At 52.9% G+C, this 19,115-nt stretch overlaps 1 long non-coding RNA gene across 2 annotated transcripts; it reads left to right on the top strand.

Moving 5' to 3' along the window:
• The first annotated feature begins 6,644 nt into the window (after positions 1-6,644).
• Positions 6,645-16,948, top strand: LOC118015792. 2 transcript variants are annotated; one of them, XR_004680703.1, is made up of 4 exons: positions 6,645-6,703; positions 7,174-7,322; positions 8,355-8,456; positions 14,702-16,948. It is a non-coding gene; the product is annotated as an uncharacterized LOC118015792 (long non-coding RNA). The 2 variants fall into 2 exon arrangements; XR_004680702.1 differs by lacking the exon at positions 14,702-16,948 and adding an exon at positions 9,252-10,898.
• Positions 16,949-19,115: the final 2,167 nt, after the last annotated feature.

The raw sequence follows: 19,115 nt of genomic DNA, 5'->3' as shown, positions 1-19,115 counted from the left end.
ACCTGAGCCCAAGGCAGACACTTAACCAACTGAGCCACCCAGGTGTCCCTAGCTTCTCCCAGTCTTGATGGTCATTCAGTGCTTGGAAACTTTTTTACTTTTCAGAGTCCTTTGTTCTGCTGTAAAGTCAGTTCACTAGGGGGCCCTTTAACCTTAGCAATGAACCTCCACCCTAGGTTCTGACCTTAAAAGTCAAAACAAGAAAGTCCTTGGAGATACTCTACAAGTTCGAAACTTTCATTGCTCTGGTGGATCGACTAAGGCCCAGAGGCAGAAAATGACTTGCCTAAGGTCATACCATAAGTTACAGACTCTACCGATTAGGATTATATACCTCTACAAGTGATAAGAAAACCCCCAAATCACTAGCTTAAAAAATTTATTTCTCCCCAGTAAACAGAGAGAGGTAAGCATTCCAGGCTGGTACAGTAGGTCTACAATCATCAGGGACCTAGGCTGCTCCTAATTTGCTCTACCATCCTCAACATGTGACTTCCACCTCATGACCCAAGAGGGCTGCCCTAGGTGCAGCTGTTGTGTCTGCATTCCAGAGCAGAAAACAGAAAGGTTGAAAAAGAAAGTGCCCTTCCCAAAAAGGGCATGTCTCGGGTGTTGTGATTATATTGCATCGGCCAGAACTTGGTCATGTGGCCACAGCTACCTGCAGAGGAGGCTGGAAATGTAGTCTTTACTCAGGACAGCTATGTGCCCAGCCCAGAGTTAGGGCTGCCATTCATCAGGAAGAAGGGGAGAACAGATAAGGAGGGACATCTGGCCGTATCTGTCACAGTGACAAAGTTGAGACTGAAACCCACACGTCCTAACACCCTAGTGTTCTCCACACTGCCCTTTGCCCCAGCCTGCCCCCACCACGATGAGCAAATAGCAGCCAAATGTAGGGGAACCTCTGTGGAGAGTGGCCTGGAGGAAGTAGAGGGAGGAGGACAGGCACCAAGGGAGGAGTCATGACAGAGGGAGCCCAGCTGCTGGGCCCTCCCCCGTGGCTTTTATTGGGCTGGCAGCTGGCCCTGAGGCCCAGGGCAAGGAGACATTGCTGTCACCTCCTTTTGGGGAGGCAGCTGGTGACACAACTCTTGACAGTTCCCCATTGTTCCCAGCGGACGGCGTGGCAGGTTGGTGGGATCCCACGGTGGCAGCAGGTGGGGGGAGGGGGGAAGGTGTTTCAGTAGCTGGCAAGGCCGGCCTGCCCTTCCCCCACTCCAGCCAGCCCCCCCTCCCCCAGGCCTGGACAGGAGGCAGGGCTGGCCTGTGGTCCTCGCTGGGAGACTCTCTCCTTCTGTCCGGCACGGCACGGAACATTTTCCTCCTTTGGCCTCCCTCTTGGCCTCCCTGCCTCTACTTCTCCCCCAGGCCTCCCCTCCCCTCTCTACTGCTCTCTCTTGGTCATTTGCTCCTCTTTCCCAGAGTCTTTCTGTCTTCTCCTCCCTCCTCCCCTTCATTCCTTTCTTCTTCCCAAATTTCCTTTCTTCCCGCCTTTTATCCTTCTTTCCTGTCAGAACCGCTCCTTTCTCCCCGCCCTCTTGGCCACATACCCATCACTGTGGGGTGCCCCACTCTCTGGCCCCCCCCCCTCCGCTGTGTGGGGCGGGGCTGGGACAGAGCACATCCAGGAGCAGCCTGGGTGGAAAGTGACTCTGGTGGCCCGGGGCTCCAGCCTTCCCCCAGATGGGGACAAGGACCTCTGTTCACTGAGCTCCCACTCCATGCTTACCACCTGGGCGGCACTTAAATTTACGGACCTCACCACTGATCACTAAGGCTGGTGGTGACTGTTATCCCCCCGTTATAGGTGGGGAAACTGAGGCTCACAGCTGCAGGGTTGTCAGAAGCCCCACCGTAAAGGCAAGAGCCAGAACAAGGTGGGTCGGAGCCTCACTGCTGAGCCCCTGCGGGTCGCAGCCCCTCGGCTGTCACAGAGAGTGAGAGACAGCACGGGGTAATGACAGTCTGCTGCTGACAAAGTGATGGTGCTTCTAGAACACCAGACACCGTGCTGGTGCTTGGAGTCAGACGGAGACCAGGCTGCCCCGCGACCCCAAAATGACAGGGTTCCCTCCTTTCACTGCCTTTCTGCCTGCCTACAGCTCCTTGAAGTGACAAGGCCAGCCCCGCTGTCACCCTCAGGCCTCCTGGGTCAGCCTCCGGGCAGCACTCAGTCCAGACCCGGGCTCGCTTCTCCAGCCTTCCTCGGATTCATCTGGCACAAGCCCAGACCCTGGGGGGTGCTTTTTCCGATCCCCCTCACAGAGGCACCCCTGAGTTTCCCTGGGCTGCGTGCTCCCATGTAGCTACAAGCTTAAGAAACCTCACATTTTCTTACTGCAGGCGTCTTCCCTGGCTGTTGGGTGGGCCGGCCTCGGCAGCACCGCATGGGGCCCAGTGGCTAACTGGGGTTTGGGAAGGGGTGGGGAGCGTGCACAGGGCTGGGCGCACAGGGGGCTCGGGAGGCTCTGGCAATGTGCCTTCTTAAGAGGACTGGTAGTATCCCGCCTTCATTTGTTTATTTTTTGATAAACATTTTCTTCTTTAAAATGTGCATATGTTTTATACATTATTTTAATGTACGTATGTTTCACAATAAAAAGTACAAATTAACAAGTTAACATAAAAAGGAAAACAGAAGCCAGGTCTGGGACGGCCAGGGTGTCAGCAGCCAGAGGGCAGTCTGGACAGAAGCTAGGGGAGAACAGGTAGACCAAGACAGCAGGTCCCCAAGAGCCTTAGGACCACCTCTCCCCCGACTTTAAGAAGAAAGAGGCAAAACACAGGAGACAAGGAGCCCTCGGGGGGGGGGGGGGGCAGTGGGGAGCACTCGGGGAGCTGGCATTCACCCAGCCTGTTAGTGACATCGTGGGGATTCCAACCTGCTTGTCACTTTTCATCTCCCTTTAAGTATTTTCCTGTCGCTGAGCTTGGCACCTGATCTGCCTCCTGCCTAGGACCACCGGTTGTTTGGTTCTTCTAATGTCAGACCTCATTCTTCAGGTCTGCAAACCACCCACCGAACGTGGCTTTCCCTACCCACGGCTGCCTAAAGAAAGCGCCACCTCTCCACGCCCCTGCTTATTAGTCACCCCATTGTCCTGCTGAATCAATGAGGTACGCTGATTGCAGGATAGATCGGTGTAGGTTGCCTTCGGACAGGCATCTATTGTCTTTAAACAGCGAGTTCTGTTTTCTATTCACTTTTTTGCGGCTACATCAGAAAATCCAACGGTACTTTTAAAAAATTGGATTTACCTAAGCTATTGGAAGCGGTCATTTATTTAGCATGTAAACGTTATACTCCCAGAGATAGGTTAATCCCAGCCATTGTGAATGCTGGAGAATGATTTCTGAAATGTATCCAAGCCGGAAAATGTACCATTTCACCGAAAGAATGGGCTTTGGCTTTCTGGTTCTTTTTCTTCAGTGAAGCTTCGTGTAATTTTAACAGGCCTGAGTTTTGATTTCTGAACTTTTAACCTTGTGGGCTTTTAAACTTTTAACTTTTAACCTTTTTAACCATTTGAAATGGTAAAACTGAAATAGAACAATGTTAGCTTGGTCAATAAGAAACTTAAATTTGAGAGTGTGAGGTTAATTTTCATTTCCTTGGTTTTACATCGCCAAGAAAAGCAGTACAAGATTTCCTGCTTTTTAATTTCCCAGATGATTTATAGATTTGGCAACAACACTATTTATGGGAAAACATTAGAAGAAAATAATCTTTCTGCATTAACAGAAGGAATTTTGAAAGACATAATGCAATGAATAGTCTTCCTGTGTTTGTGGTCAGATTTCTCCTGGCTTGAACCTTTCAAGGGATTCCACCCCAACCCCATGCTCTTAGAACAGAGCCTGAGCTCCTTGGGAGCCCACAAGCCCTGTAAGTTCTGGCTTCCATTACCCTTCTTTGCTCATCTGCTGACCCCAGCACTCTGTGCTCCTGTTGATTGAACTTCTCTAGTTTCCTAAATAAAATCTGCCCTGTGCTCTCTCCCTCCTGGTGCTTTGCACATGCTGTTCCCTCTGCCGGGCTTGCTTATCCTCCTGACTCGCTACTCATCAGTCTCTCCTTGTATAGCGTAGAGGTCACTTCTTCCAGGAAGCCTTCCCTGACACTCCTGAATGAGTATGTGATGTACGCTGCTTCTCTTTGCTCAGACAGCTTCCCACATGGTCCCACGTGTTCTCTATCATAATCCTTCTCCTGCTCTATTATCTTGGCAATTCCTCAGTTTCTTGTGTGTCTCCTTCACTAGACTGTAAGTTCTGTGAGGGCAAGAACCATGTATTTTACTCACTTCTGTATCCCTAGGGTCTAGTATGGTGTTTGACACATGGTGGGTACTCAGTGCCGGGTGAATGAATGGATACATGGCCAGAATTTGATTGATCTCCACCAAATGCTGCTATCACATCTCTTACAATTTATCATTAATAGTTCTTGGATGGCTTTCTCTTAGTTTTTAATTTGGTCATTTACTCCATCCATCCACTCAATTATCTACCCATCTCTCTATCTCTCCATCCATCCCTCCCTCCATCCATCCATCCATCCATCCATCCATCCATCCATCCATCCACCCACATATTTCTATGGCTAGGCAGAAACGAGATTGAAGTTATAGTAAGTCTTAGGGAAAGAAGAAAACCAGGCTCTCTGATGTTAATGCCAGAATATAGATCAGACTCAGAAAATTGGAATCACATTGCAGACACACCTAGGCAGGGAATACCAGAGAAATGGATTATCCAGCTAAAGTGATTCAAGTCTCACACATGCACAGTGAGCTCATAAATATAGACTCTCACTCCCCGCCCCACCTTCCTCTCTTCTTCCTTTCCCCCTTCCTCCTCTCTCCCTCCCTCCCTTCCTTCCTTCACCAAGCCATCATGGAGACCTCTTTCTGGGTCAGGCCTTATCCTGAGGACTATTGAATCAGACCCAGATTTTAGCCCTGAAGATGCTCTGAATGTATAGGGGATCCTAGAGTGGGTATAAAAAAAGATACAAAAGGCACTAAGTGTCCTGTGCCATAGGAGAGGCCCAGATAGGGTTTCCTGAGCACCTGGAGGAAGGAGAAGGAGGAAGGTTGCACGGAGGAGGGGACATTTGAACTAGGTCTTGATGGATGGGTAGGATTTAGATATGTGAGAAAGAGGGGAGAACATTCTAGAAGGAAGAAATCAAAGGAGCAAAGACACAGAGGTGGAATAAGTCCAGGCAGGTCCAGGGAATCCAGCAGTCTGGGGGAAAAGCAGTGGGAAGAGGAGACACAGAGGGTTTAGGAAGGGGCTTCGGCCAGATCACAGCCCCTGCCTTGGTGGCCAGCTGAAAAACAACAGATTGAGTAACGAATTCATCTTACAAGTATACTGACCCACCTATGTTGCCACTTTAGGGCCTATTGCCTCTCCCCTGATGGTCTGTGGTAGCACTTGGCCTGCTCTACCTGCCTCCAGCCTTGTCTGTCCTCCCCCTCCCCTGTAGGCGGCAGACTCTCCATAAAGGAGCATATCATGACGCCCCTCCCTTGCCTATAGCCTTCCAGGGCTCCCTTGTGTCCTGAGCATACATTCTAAGCTCCTTGTCCTGAACTACAAGCACCCCTGCCCCATACACACACAAACACACACACACACACATCTTTACTCCCCACACCTCTCCTAGGCTTCCTGGGCTGCTTTCATTTCCTTAAATGGCCCCCTACATTTTCCTCTGCTTGAGATAGCCTTCAGCTCCCACAGCCCCAATCGGTGCAGGCCCCTCTGCAGATTCTGCAGGCTGGGGACAGATACGGATTCCGTGGGGACCCTTTCCCCCTCCCACAGGACCACACCAGTTGTTGCCTGTTTATCTGGCTTCCCCACTGGACCTCGAGCTCCTAAGAAGAGAATGTTTGTGGGATTCGCTGTTCTCTGGTGTGCCTGGTGTGGAGCAGGCCCCAAATTCCTGGGGCTTCAGGGGCAGGAGATAGAAGGTCTTTGACTGGTGGGGGTGGGGTGCCTTCCCCCCCCCACCCATCTCCCAGTTCCCTGCGTCCCCAGAGGCTGGAGGAGGCCATGTGGTGAGGAGAGACAATTGCCACCACAACCCAGCCCAAAGGTGTGAGGGGTAACAGGTGCAGTTGGGGGAGGCCCTGGGAGGTCTGGCCGGCTCTGAGGTTGCCTCCAGGTCCAGCAGGGATAGAGGGTGAGGCTGGCAAGCAGGAGCCAGAATCCAAACCTTAGGTCTGGGTAGGAAGGAGCCACCTCGGGGGGGTTGGGGTGGGGGTGGCGGCCGGGGGGCCTGGATGAGGAGCACCCGTGACTTCGGACTCTGCATCCATTTTGCCCTTTCTCCCAGTTTCTCTGTTTATCTTTCCAGCTAGACCCGCCTGGGGCTATTTCTGCTTCCTCCTTGTTCAGCTGCTTGAGCAGCCTTGTGGCTTTAATTGGCCCATTTTCTGCATGCTGGAAAGATATTTCCCTCCTTGTCCCACTGCCCGCCCCCCACTACCCAGGAGACCTGAGAGTAAAAGCTAGAAGTGAGGCTAATTATGGAGAGAAAGGCGGACAGAGACAGCCCAGGAGAGGGAAAAGGGGGTGGAGACAGAGACAGAGAGACAGGGACAGAGACAGACAGAGGCAGGGCTCAGCAGGCGACACAAAAGACGAGTGGGGGGCTGGAGAAACAAGACAGAAAGAAAGACAGGAGGTAAGAATGAGGGAAACACAGAAAAACAAAGGGACACAGAGAAGCAAACAGATGGATCTGTGTCCCTATTTGAGGGACAGGAAAAAGAGGCAGCCCCCAGGGTGAAGGAGCGCAGGGTCTCCAGGGAGGTGGGGGCTCCCGGCATTGAGGCCCCCAGCAAGCATCACGCTTCTCTGGGCCGGAGTGCGGGGTGGGGAAGACACAGCACAGTGTGTCCCATCTGCAGGAGACTGATGGTAAGGATGTCACGGTGCTTTGTCACAGGTGATGTCTTACAGAGGTGCGGAGGGAGGGAGTCATTAGTGGGAGGTGTGGGGCTTCACGGTGGCCGGCTCTCTTTCCTCTTGCATTTTAAATGAGTTAGGGTGGAGGTGGGCCAGACTTCCTGCCCTTCTTCGTTGTTGATTCCGGAAACAAACATTTACTGACCACTTTCTAACCGTGCCCCGCCTCCTCTCTGGGCTCTGCAGATACAAGGTGATGGAGGCACATTGCTGCCCTCCTGCTCAAGGCCCGGCTGACATCAGGGGGTTAATGTTTAAAGTCTACGGAATACACTGAAAGGAGAAGAAGCTGACCCAGCCACACCCACTATACCCTGGCATTTGCTGTAGCCAAGGTAGGTGGGAGGAGTCCAGCAGAGGGAGTCCCGATCTCCACCTGGGGCAATCAGGGACAGCTTCCCAGAGGAGGCAACACAGGAGAAAGCCTTGCAGGCTTCCCAGAGTGGAGAAGGCAGGGAAGGAGTTCCAGGCAGAGGGATCAGCCTATGCAAAATGCAGGGACATGGGGAGGAGAGCTATTCAGGAAATGGAGGGTGAGGGTGGGGGAAAGAGGGAGATGAGGCTGGGCAGGTAGGCAGGGGCTGGATTGTGGGGACCTTGAATGCCTGACTAGGAGTTGAGGCCAATGGGTGATGGTGTCCAGCAAAAGAATAGCATGATCAAATCTGAGTTTTCTCCTAGAAACCCCGCTGATATAAGCCGGGGCAGGAGCAGGGGGCCCTGGGGCTGGGAGAGCGTGAGGAGGCTTTGGCAAAGGTCCGAGGGCCTGGATCAGGGGAGGGAGGCCCATGGGTGAGTAGTCCTGCACTGGGCTGGCCACCCCAGAACCCATGGCCACAGAAGCCTAGAGAAGAGCCCTGTGCAAACTCTGAGACCAGCTCGTCCAGGGGTCTCAAACTCAGGGGCCCTCAGGGGCCATAGGAGATAGCTGGGGTGAAACTGTAGAAAATGGTGGGACCTGGGCAAACTGGGGTGCACCTTCAAATTGCAATTTTTTTAAAGATGTTTATTGAATACACTGCATGGGTGGGGGGGCAAGACAGCAAAGGAGAGACTGTCTGCCCAACTGCAAGTTTTTTGAAAATAAGATGTTAGTCAAAAGAAATGGCCGGCCAGATTGGTCCCTCTGTCATCACTAGGTTCTGACCTCACCCCTTCCCCACATTTCACAAGGAGGAAACTGAGGCCCAGGGTGGCCAAGAGACTTGTCCAAGTGTGAGCCCCTTGTAGTCATTATCCAGTTGGGTTAACACCCTCATTTCAAGGCGAGGAAACTGAGTCTCAGAGGGGTGAAGTAGTTGGCCCAAGATCACACAGCTGTGGGAGAAGGGGGACCGGGCCACTTCCCCAGGTAACATTCCTTTCAGGAAAATGACTCAGCCCCTTCCAGAACCAGCTCCGGCACTGAGGGAAGTGGAAACCCAGGAAGAACAAGGAACCGCTAATTGCCTGACGCAGACTAATTGTCGGTGAGAGGGGGAGGTGGGCCGAACAGAGGGTAAGAACCAGCGGGGGGACTATGAGGCGGCCCCAGGGGGACGCGCTCTGGTTCAGGGACTCAGCTGACCGAGACCCACAGCCGCCAACCAGCTGCTGGGCAGGGGGTCGGGGCCGGGGGTGGGCTGCTCCGCCTCCAAGGCCCAAATCACCCCAGCCTGGGGCCTGCTGAGCTGCTGATTATCTGCCAAGCTGGACTTCAGAGAATAATCATCACAACCAATAATAATGCCTCCCACCAGCTCTGAGCTTTTAATGTGTTCAGCTACTAGCGAGCAGCCTTGTCTCATTTGGAGAGAATGGGCAGTGGGGTTTGTAGCTGGCCCCAAGAACTGGAAAGTCCAACCGAGGTCAAAGACAGCCGCGTTTACCAACCTGAGCCTATTTCCTCGACTCTAAAATGGAGACGTTGTTCTCTGCCCCTGCGTATCTTCTCAAGCCTCAACTTCCCCCTGGCACCTCTCCCACGCTCCCACCCCACCCCCAACCCACATCGTCATTACAATCCGGACCCACAGAACTGTTGGTCTACCTCTCTGAGGTCGATGCCTTTGTTCTGCATCAAATGCCAACCTGTTCCAGGCTCAGGTCTTCACCGTGAACTGCTCTTCATCCTACAAAACCCGATACCACCTTCTCTGTGAAGTCCTCCCGGATTATCTCTAGGCAGAGTTAATCACTCCCTTCTCCGGGCTGCCACTGATCTGTGTACATCATAGGAAGATATTCTATCTTCGCCTGTCTCTCTCCCTTTCCCCCGCATGTAGAGCTTCCTTGAGGCCAGGGAGACTGGACCTTATTTACCTCTGGATTCCCAAAGCCCAGCACAAGCCCAGCCCCCAGTAAGTACTCAAGAAATAGTTCTTGAATCCAGTGGTCCCACCAGCCTCATGGCTGGCATTTTCTGTGTCTGTTTCCTCCACAAGACTGAGAGCCTCCCGAGGGCAGGTCTGAGCCCTGCTCATCTTCCCGAATGGGTTGGCAGGTAGGTGAACAAAAGCAAGTGCTTTGTTCATTGTGAAGCAAGATCGAAGGGAAAGGCAAGACAAAGGAAGAAATCCCTAGATGGAAAAGCAGACGAACGCATAGTTCAGAGTTTGTCCTTGAGGTGGTGGGTGTATCTGCCTGCTTGTCCGTGCGTGTACGTCTGCATTTGTGTACGTGGGTGTCATTTGCGGGACTGTGTGTGCGGGTGGGTCAGAGTGCGGCTGCGGCTTGCTCGTGAGGACGCACGCATTACTGTGTGTGGTGTACGAGCATCACTGGACTATTGTGTGTGTTATTTGTCTAGAGTTTGTGGGTAAGTCGTGTGCATATAACCGTCCATGTGTCTATGGTTCGTGTGGAGGTGTGTGTCTCTATGTGTGAGTGTGTGGAGGTGTAGTGTTGCATCAGGGTTTAGACGATGAAGTAGGAGGGAGAAGAAAATACAGAACGTGTGATGGTCAAATGCCAAGTGCAGAGAGCAAGAATGCGCAGGTGTTCCCGACAGAGACCTGTGTGCAGGCCCTGCAAGTCCCATCCCCAGCGTCGACTCCATTCGTTCATCCCTCACTCGCTGGTGAGCCCATGTGGACTCCGCTGGCCTCCGCGCTGGTTGCTCGGGACCTGACAGGCCCTCTCCTCCCAGGAATGCCCGTCCTCCTGGGGGAAGACAGACGGTAAACAGTCACAGAAGCGCGTGCACGATCAGCACCGCGACAGAGGGACCTGGGGGTGTGTGGGAGCACAAAGGAGGGACCCCTGTTACAGTTGGGAGGTCCGAGAGGTTTCCCAGAGGAGGAGCCATCCCAGCTGAGCCCCAGGACAATCGTCTGGCCTGGGATGGCTTTCCTGGGCAGCCACATGTGCTGAGGCCACCGTGGGCCTCCGCGCGGGGCTCCCTGCCCCTCGTCCCCGTGCTGGAACCCCCATCTTTGCTGTCCCCTGGCTCACTCTTGCTGTCCACCCTCCCAGCAGGCCCTGCAGAGAAGAGGACTGTGCTAACTAAGAAGAGGGAGAAGAAACCAGGGCTGAGCAAATGGGGAAGGCTCCTGGTGCTTCCTCTCCTCAGCAGGCCTTGGGCCACGAATCCCTGCCTCTGGAGCCGTGGGTGCACGGGCGTGGATGTGTTTGTGTGTGTCCAGCCTAGCGATTAGCCTGGAGGCTCCTGGAAGGCAGAGGAACATCTGTCGTGGTCTCCCCCTGCCCTGACTCCCCAGCAGGGCCCAGGCGGCTGGAGGCTCAGGGGGGTCAGTCAGGCTGGACAGACTTGCAAATTTGACAGCCGGTGTGGACCAGAAGCCCAATGTGGTTGACAAGGGCAGCTGGTCAACAGACCAGACGCTGGGAGAGAAAATATCAGGCTTCTGTGACTGATATGATTTTAAATCCTTATTCACAGGCAGGCCTAGAATTCTTTTTTTTCTTTTTCTTTTTTTTTTTTTAATTTCAGGAAAAAAAGCTTGATAGAATAAATGTGATGGTAGTACATGAACTAGAATCCTGGAGGCTTTCAGTTCCCCCCTCAGGGCCCTTGCCTCTTCCTGCGTACCTACGATGCACCTGGCTCCGTGCGGCATCCGCAGAGCTGGGAGCTGGGAGCTGCAGCCCCCGGGGGGATACGGGAGTGGGGATGCCACTCAGGGCCCGGCCTGGGCTGCAGAGGAAGGGCAGGCTCTGTGCGCTTGCAGGAGAATCTGAAAGAGCTTCCCGGAGAAGGTAACATTCGAGCTGTGTCTGAAGAAGGAAAGATGTTTCTGAGGAAGAGATCAGCATGTTCAAAGGCCCAGAGGCAGGACTGGGTAGGCAGTTGGCAAGCAATAGTAAGCGGCACCCTTTGGCCCCAATACGGGCTAGACCAGGGATGAAATGGTGCAGTGAACTCAAATGGGAGGACCTCGTGGCGGCTCTGGGCTCCAATCTTCCGTGACCTGCGGTGTGGCCTTGCTCCGTTCCCTTCTCCTCTGTGTGAGCTGGTTTGTGGCTGATGGAACCATAGAGCGGAAATGTGGCAGCCGAGACAGATGTGTGGCGCGCTCGTCCCAGCCTGCTGTGCCCGGAGGCCATTAGCTCCTGGGGAGCTTCCGTGCTGTCAGTTTTGAGGCTGTGTGATGTGGTGGGGAAGGAGCCAGATTATATAGGTTCAAACCCCGGCTCAGCCCCATGCTAACTGAATCATGGTACAAGGTCCCTAAGCTTTCTCCACTGTGGAGAGAGCATGAACCCTTACCAGGGTGCTGTTGTGGGGGTTCAGTGAGCTCGTACCAGACATGGGGCCCCCTAGCCCTGACCCCCCACCCCGGTGTTTCTGCATTCAGTGCTCGAGGAAGCCATTGTCCATTGATTGTTGCTTTTCCTGATTTAACCGGCTCTCCCCACTGGAGATGGCGACAGCATGTGTGGGAGATGGGAGGTCCTTCCCAGGGTCTCAGTGACTTAGCAGAGCTGGAGTTCACTGTCCCCTGAGTTCACTGTTCCCAGAGCTTATTACATCACAGCAAATTACGGGCATGTGCTTGCAGGAAGAATCCTGTACGTGCTCAAGATGGAAACTCCTTAGTCCTGCTCTGTGAAGGGGCTAGCTGATCTCCCAGCCCTCCCAGCTCTGCTGGGTGTGACTGTCACCCCCAGGGCTGGCCCAGGGGAGTTAGTTGGTCCTGGGGGTGGGGGATGGCCACTACCCCCTCCTCTCGTGCACAGGCTCCCCACTCCTTGGGGCCCATTGCGTCTAGAATCTCTGTTGCCGGACTACTCCCCATGCTCTCCTGGGCCCTTACACCACCCCTTCTCGGGAGCTCTGGCTCTAGCCTGGGGTCTGGGGCATCTCAGGGCAGACTGTGGGGCCCCTCAGAGGACCCGCTCCTGGCTCTGGGTGGGTCAATTCCAGCAGCCTGCATGAGCCTTCAGAGACACTCTGGAGCCAGATGGCCTGGGTCTGAGGGGCCTTGGGAGAGACGAGGCCTCCAGCTTTGCAACCAGAACCTCTTCCAGATCCTCCCTGGTGCTCCCAGTCCTTGGGGAGAAGACCCAAGGAGGAGCTTCCAAAGTGTGGTTCAAAGACCACCTGCACCAGAATCACCGGGGGCTGGGGGTGGGGCAGGCTCATGAAACATGCCATTCTCTTGACCTTGCAAGAGTGAGACCTACTGCATTTGAGTCTGGGGGGCTGGGGGCCCGGGAACCCGCATGGTAGCAAGCTCACCGGGTGAATCCTGTGCATTCAAGTTGGACAAGCTCGGGGTCAAGGGGCAACAGAGGTGGGGAAGCCCTCTGTATCAGGAATCCTAGTACTGTTTGCGCCTCAATGCCCCACTTCCTAAAAGACGCCGGGGAGTCAGTTTGTCCCGATGAGCAAGCCTGAGCCTGAGCCTTCTCTTCTCCCCAGCTGCCTACACTGCTCACACATCCCCGCAGTTTCTAATTTCAAAATGGGGCCATTTGAGCTGTGTGTCAACTCCCTTCCCCTGGGCGCCGTGCCTTAGGAGGCTGCCCACTGGGGAGGCGTCCAGGCTCCCATTCTTCTGAGGCTTGCAGGCAGGGCCCAAGGAAGGCACGGGAGAGCCTACTGCAGGCCAGGGGTGTGGGCTTTCCTGGTCTAGAGCCTGCCTCTGACTTTCTAGACACAGCAAGGGCCTCCTAAACCCCTTTCTCCCAGAAGTCCCGCACTGTCGCCTCCATCCCCAGTGGCAGCTTGGCTGCCAGCAGGCTCACCTGCAGAGGGACACCCGTACGGGGCCCCGGAGCTGGTGCTGGTGTGGGCTGGAGGAGTCTGACACCCACTCTGGCCCCTGCAGATGGTCCGATGCCTTACTCACTCGGCAAGTGTTTGTTAACACCTGCTGAGTGTGGCTTGCTGTGCTGGGTTCTGGAGGGGGGAGGGTGGGGGATGGGGGACTGTTTGGGGGCATAGAAAGAAATAGAAGACTGGGGGAGTGGAGAAGCCCACACACAGGTTTAGAACAATCACTGAGCAGCCTGCCAGGCAAAGCGAAACACACTCATCTAAATCCAGGCTGCACGCGCTTGTTCGGCAGGCCCCGGTGGGGTGGCGGCTGGTGGGGGGTGGGTCTCAGAGGTGTAGGGTGTACACTAGGGTGGAGGGGCAGGAATGAGGCAGGGGCAAATAGGACTTGAGTTCTAGCCTTGCGGCCGCCATGCTCATATTGTGTGGCCTTGGGTAAGTCCCTTATCCTCTCTCAGTCTCCATTTTCCCCACTCCGGTCTTTCCCCCCATACATAGGCCCTGGAAAATGGCAGATTTAAACCAAGTTTGCGACACCAAGTAAGGGATATGGCTTCTTGATCACCTGAGTAGACTCTCAGCTGAAGATCTGATATCGACCCAACAGGCAGTATAGGGTAATGGTTAGAGACCCTGTGATTTGGGGTCACAGACTTCATGGGAAGCCAGCTCCATCACTGAATATCAATGTCCCCACTCCGGAGTGGGCGGATCTCCAGCATCCTTGTGGGGAAGATCACATGAGACAGTCTGGCTGGGGCAGGGGTACCTGGATGGGCACCCAAGGATGGGGTGGGGGCCTGTGTAGTTCATCAACAAAGCACCGCTTCCCCCTGTGCTTTTATTCAGTGTTAATTGCAATATCTCCTTTTGGGGGGTTTCAAAGAGTACGAAAGCGGAGAGAGGTTTACTTCTCTGAAAGATGGCGTGGAGTCTGAGGTCTGAGGGGTTTCAGGATGAAGGGGGCCTGGCACAGTGCCCGGCAGGCAGTCAGCTCTCCCCACTGCTCGGAGACTCTGCTCATCCCTCCGGTTCCTCCCTGGACCATCTGCAGCGGACTCCTTTCTTACCTTCCTCTTCTGCCATGCTTGCATCCTGGGGACAACTGGAGCCCCCCATCTGGCCCAGAGTCTAGCTGAGCCTCTCCCCCCAGCAACTTGGTCTTGGGCTAAGCCTGATCCCTCCTCCCCTGACTGGGCTGCCTCTAGTTTAGGAGCTATATGTACAGTGTCTAAAATTAGAACCCGCGTTCCAAATCTGGTTGCTATTCACCGGCTGTGTGATTTGGGACACATCACTTAACTTCTCTGTGCTTCAGCTGCCTCCTCCATAAAAAAAAGACTAATGAACCCACATCATCATCGGGCTCTTGTAGAGATGAAATGAACCAGTGCGTATGAAACACTTAGCACGTACTAAGCACTCCATCAACATGCTGCTCTTCTTTGGGTTAAAGCCAGGGGGCCATTGGATCTGTTTTCTTAACTTCCACAGAGCTGTCTCCCTGCCTGGGCCCGTCGTGCCGGAAACTGTAGGAGTGAGTAATGAGAAGGATCCATGTGAGTGCGTGGTCAAAATAGAAGCTGCCGTGGCGAGGCGAGAGAGATGAGGCGTCCGGGGAGAGCCTGCCTGCATGCCTTCAGTGTGGTGGGCCTACAGGTTGTCATGGAATGAGCCGCTCGCTGATGTTTGTGGAGCTGCCTTGCACATTCCAGGACCGGGGCGCAGGGCCCCATCGTGTGAGCCTGCTGGTGGGGGGCTGGGTTCAGCAGGGACGACTCCTCCGAAGGAGCAAGGGTGGAGCAGGACATGAGCAAGGGCATAAGCAGCTCCAGCCGGACTCAGCAGAGAGAGGAGAAGGAGAAGAAGCCATGTGAGGGCCAGCAAGCCGGTCTGAGCCCTGGTGACTTGAAATTCTTCCCCCTGTCCTCCCCGTTCCCTCCCCTTCTCCCTCCCGGATCCCCGCTCTCCTCGGAAGGAAAAGTGTAATCTCACCAGGACCCAGCAGAAGAGAAAATCCAGCCCAACAGCATTTTAAGTAAATGTCTTTAAGAGTTGTTATATCCTAAGAGTGCAAAAGAAAGGAAGATTCCATCTACTTCAAAACGCCTGACTTAAAGGATAAATATGTACACATGTGGTCAGAAGCGAAACATGCAAATGTAAGCTTGCAATCCACCTTGTGTAATCATAGCCAGATGAATGAAGGGGTGTGTGCATTGCCAGGGTGCAGAGATCGGGCTAAAGAGCTGGCGAGACAAGCCCTTGTGGGCTGTTTTTCTTTTAAGCCCATGACAAAGAACCTGGAAACAGGGTTCAGGGAGGCCCTCGGAGGCACCAAGAACCCAGTAACATCCCAGGAGAAATTTCCTACCCTCAGCAACCTCGGCCAACCGGCCTATAACTGCCCCCTGGCAGGTAGGCAGCCCCAGTTAACTGGGATCATGGTTTTTCTTAGTGCGTGCGTGTCTTCGAACTCCAGGAGGATTTGGGGGTCACATGTAGACAAACTTAAGGGAATCCAAACCTCAGTATTTTCTTTTCTGTTATATGCTCACTTGCAATGCTAAGATAATTTGGCCCATTAAAGTGAGAGTCTAATCATTCTAATTTAAAATATAATTGCGTAATTAACTTCAATACGTGAGTTTAAGCTGGAATCTTTCTAAGCTTAGGCTCGGTGGTAGAATATTTAAGAGAATTTTAGGTTCACCACCTACACTCATTGAATTCACTAGATGTAAAAGAATTAAGTACCCAGGGAGATTTCCTTAAGACTTAAAAACAGGCAAATGGATTAGAAAGGAAATCTAACTGATGACTCTAAGAATTTTTTGGAGCTATCTATCCCCTCCACTCAGAAAAATCCCCACAGCCCAGGGAGCCAGAACCGGATGGAGATTTCTAGCGTTGGTTTCTAGTGTTGCTAGAACCCCAGGAGCACTCCTGACCCTCCACCCACTCTGCTCTTCCCCTCCAGCGAAAGCCACTAACCCAAAACATTAAGTTTATAAATTCAACATGGATTGCTTGAGGCCTGTGTAATTACTCAAGGTTGTAAACAGGACTAAGTCATTCCAAGTGGTTGCTAAACCTGCTCCAAACAAACAAAAAGATTTGCAAGCAGACTTAACAAGCCTCAGAGCGAACCAGGGTTAAGAAATGTCAGTTTAAAAAAATTGAACTCTTGTTAGTTGACTCAAAGTAAATCTATGATAAGTAGTCTTTTCTGGGTACAGCCACCACCCGGGCAACCGAGCCAAAACCTCCGTGAACTCGCTCAAGTCCGGTTCAAAGTCACTGTCCCAAGTCCTGAAGGAATTTTCCTTAGGTTACCATCAAGCCTAATTACTTTCCTTGGGTGGATGTGCCCAACAGCCCCGGCTTGCTTCCAAGGATCTCGCTTTCTTCTTGAAATGACATTAAATTGCCTATGACTTACTTTAAAGTGCTTCAGATCGACAATGTGACATATCTTTTCTGTTACTTTTAAGCTGTACTTGAGGGCAGTTAGTGAAAGCAAACAGGAGTACAGACTCTGGGGATGGGTGGTTAGCATCGGAAAGACCACTCAGAGGCCCATGATTCACAGGGGCAACGCAGCTGATTCTGGAGCAAGGGGTGAGGGGCACCGTCCCCACACAGGCAAAAATCCACCTGTAACTTTTGACTCCATATGTATATGTATTATATACTGTATTCTGACAATAAGCTAAAGAAAATGTTATTAACCATAAGGAAAATACATCTACTGTGCTTTTCTGTATTTATTGAAAAAAACCCGCGTGTAAGGAGACCCACGCAGTTCAAACTTGGGTTACTCAAAGGTCAACTGTACGGGACTTCAGTTGCCTTATCCGCCTGCAGCACCAAAGGGCTGGCTCGTTGGCCTGATGGATGAAGAATGACTTTTCCTCAGTGAATGCAGTGGTGTAAGCAACGTGGAGATTGGGCTGGAGATATTGTCGGGGCACCGTCCCTCCTGTGGAAACAGGGTTTTAGAAACCAGTGGGTCTGACAGCCAAAGAAAGCCCAGTGTGGGTGCCTATCAGTGGAGAATTGGGTGGGCTGCCTCCTTCTAGAATCTCCGCTGAATTCAGCATTAGAATACTGTTGTGTCTGCCTTGGGTAGATCTTCCAAACAAGGAACATCTAATCAGAAACCTGGGTCTTTGTGGAGCTACACAGCCAGCAATTTGGGGGCCCCCCGTTTGCTAATATATAATGTGTGCTTGCTAATAAATGTGTATGTGTGTGGCCACATTGGTGGGAGGCACATTTTTGTTGTAACTTCCCATAGGTGGCCAGGTTGTGGGGGAGAAGAGGGTGAGTTCTTCTCTCCCTCTACCCGTAGGAAATTATTGGTATTTATGGAAGCGAGTCCAATATTTGTGGATGACTCAGTTGGTTCAGCAGAGAAGTCCAGTGGTGGGATGCCAGGGAGGGGTTGGGAGACACACCTTGAGGTGGGAATGCCTCCACCCCACTAGCTGTCATCTGCTTCAGCTCTGAGTGATGTGCGTATTCGGGGCTTAGCTCCTTCAGACTCTATGAAAACCTACCCAGGGGCTCTTGGCTTCACCCCTAGCCAATTCCACCTAGGACCTGGACATTTGGGTAGGGGTGGGAATTTCTCTTCCTTATAGTGGGTTCGGGGCTCCTGCTAGACCCTCCTGTCTTCTGGAGGCAGTTGACGTCAAGCATTGTACATCCTGCATCTCAGCAACAGCATCCAGGTTGGCTGGAAGGGTCAGTGACTTCTCTTCAAAGTGCTCCTTGGAGGTCCTTTTGAAAATGGCTCTTTTGAAGATAAGACAGCAAGTACTTAGCACAAAGCCTGCCCACCCCACCCCACTTCCTTCCTTCCTTCCTTCCTTCTCCCTCCCTCTCTCCCTTTCTTTCATCCGGAGTGAGAAGCTCTCTTGGCCTAAATTGAGTATAAGCCAATCATACATCCATTTCATAACTTAATTCTCTGGGACCAATGCTCATCCATAATGGATGCTTTTTCTTCCTGCTTCTTCCCCAGCTCTTCCCTGCAATAAAACAGCTTAAACTGGGGCCTGAACAAGACATCCCCTTTGGGTCTAAACCCTCAAGCTCCCTCCAGGCAGCTCCCAACCACACCAACAGTAAAGCCCCTCCCTGCACCCCCACCCAGATCCCCAGGAGCTTCTAGAACACTCTAGATGGCAGCAGGAGCAGCCTGTCCTTGAGCAGCCGACCCTCTGAGGACTCCTTCCACTCCGACACCCACAGGCGTTCTAATAGTTTCCTTCCCCCAGCTGAGGCCCGGCCCCGGCCAGCAGGGAGGCCTGCATTGTCTTCATATCCGCACCCATCTGCTGGCCTCCTCGTCCTCTGAGCCAGCGAGACAATCAAACTCATGACGCTAGCGATTGGTTACTCCGAGGAAAACAGCTCACACAATATGGGGAAGGCAGCTGGAGGCAGAGGAAAAAGGTAGGCCAAAGGCGGTGCTATTTTTGGAACAATTTTCAAAGGTAACGTGTAAATATGCTCCTCGTGAGGGTTCTTTCCAGAAGACATTGAAGGAAGTCATGTCAAGTGGGTCTGGTGTCAAATGGCTGTCGACCGAGCTGTGAAGGGTCGGGAAGGTGTTTAAAGGCTTTTTATTTGTGCCCAATGCTCCTCCGGCACCAGGACGAGGCTCCCCGCTCACCCCACCTTTGCTTCCTGTCCCCCACCTTTCCCCACACCCAGGTGCTCCTTGATCTCAGAACTCGGGTGCTGGGAGGTGACAGAGGACGGCCCCTCCTTCCTGCCTCTCACACATGCAGTATGTCCAGTGACCGCCCGTCCTGTCACTCCCTTCCTAACTTTAGGGGTCACTTTGTCCATAACATCCACACTTGCAGGGTCTCAGGAGGAACTGGGCATTTTAACC

Source organism: Mirounga leonina, unplaced genomic scaffold (assembly GCF_011800145.1).
Source record: "Mirounga leonina isolate KUSES-001 unplaced genomic scaffold, KU_Mleo_1.0 Mir_166, whole genome shotgun sequence".
Lineage (NCBI taxonomy): Eukaryota > Metazoa > Chordata > Mammalia > Carnivora > Phocidae > Mirounga > Mirounga leonina.
This window is presented reverse-complemented; position numbering and strand designations above follow the sequence as displayed.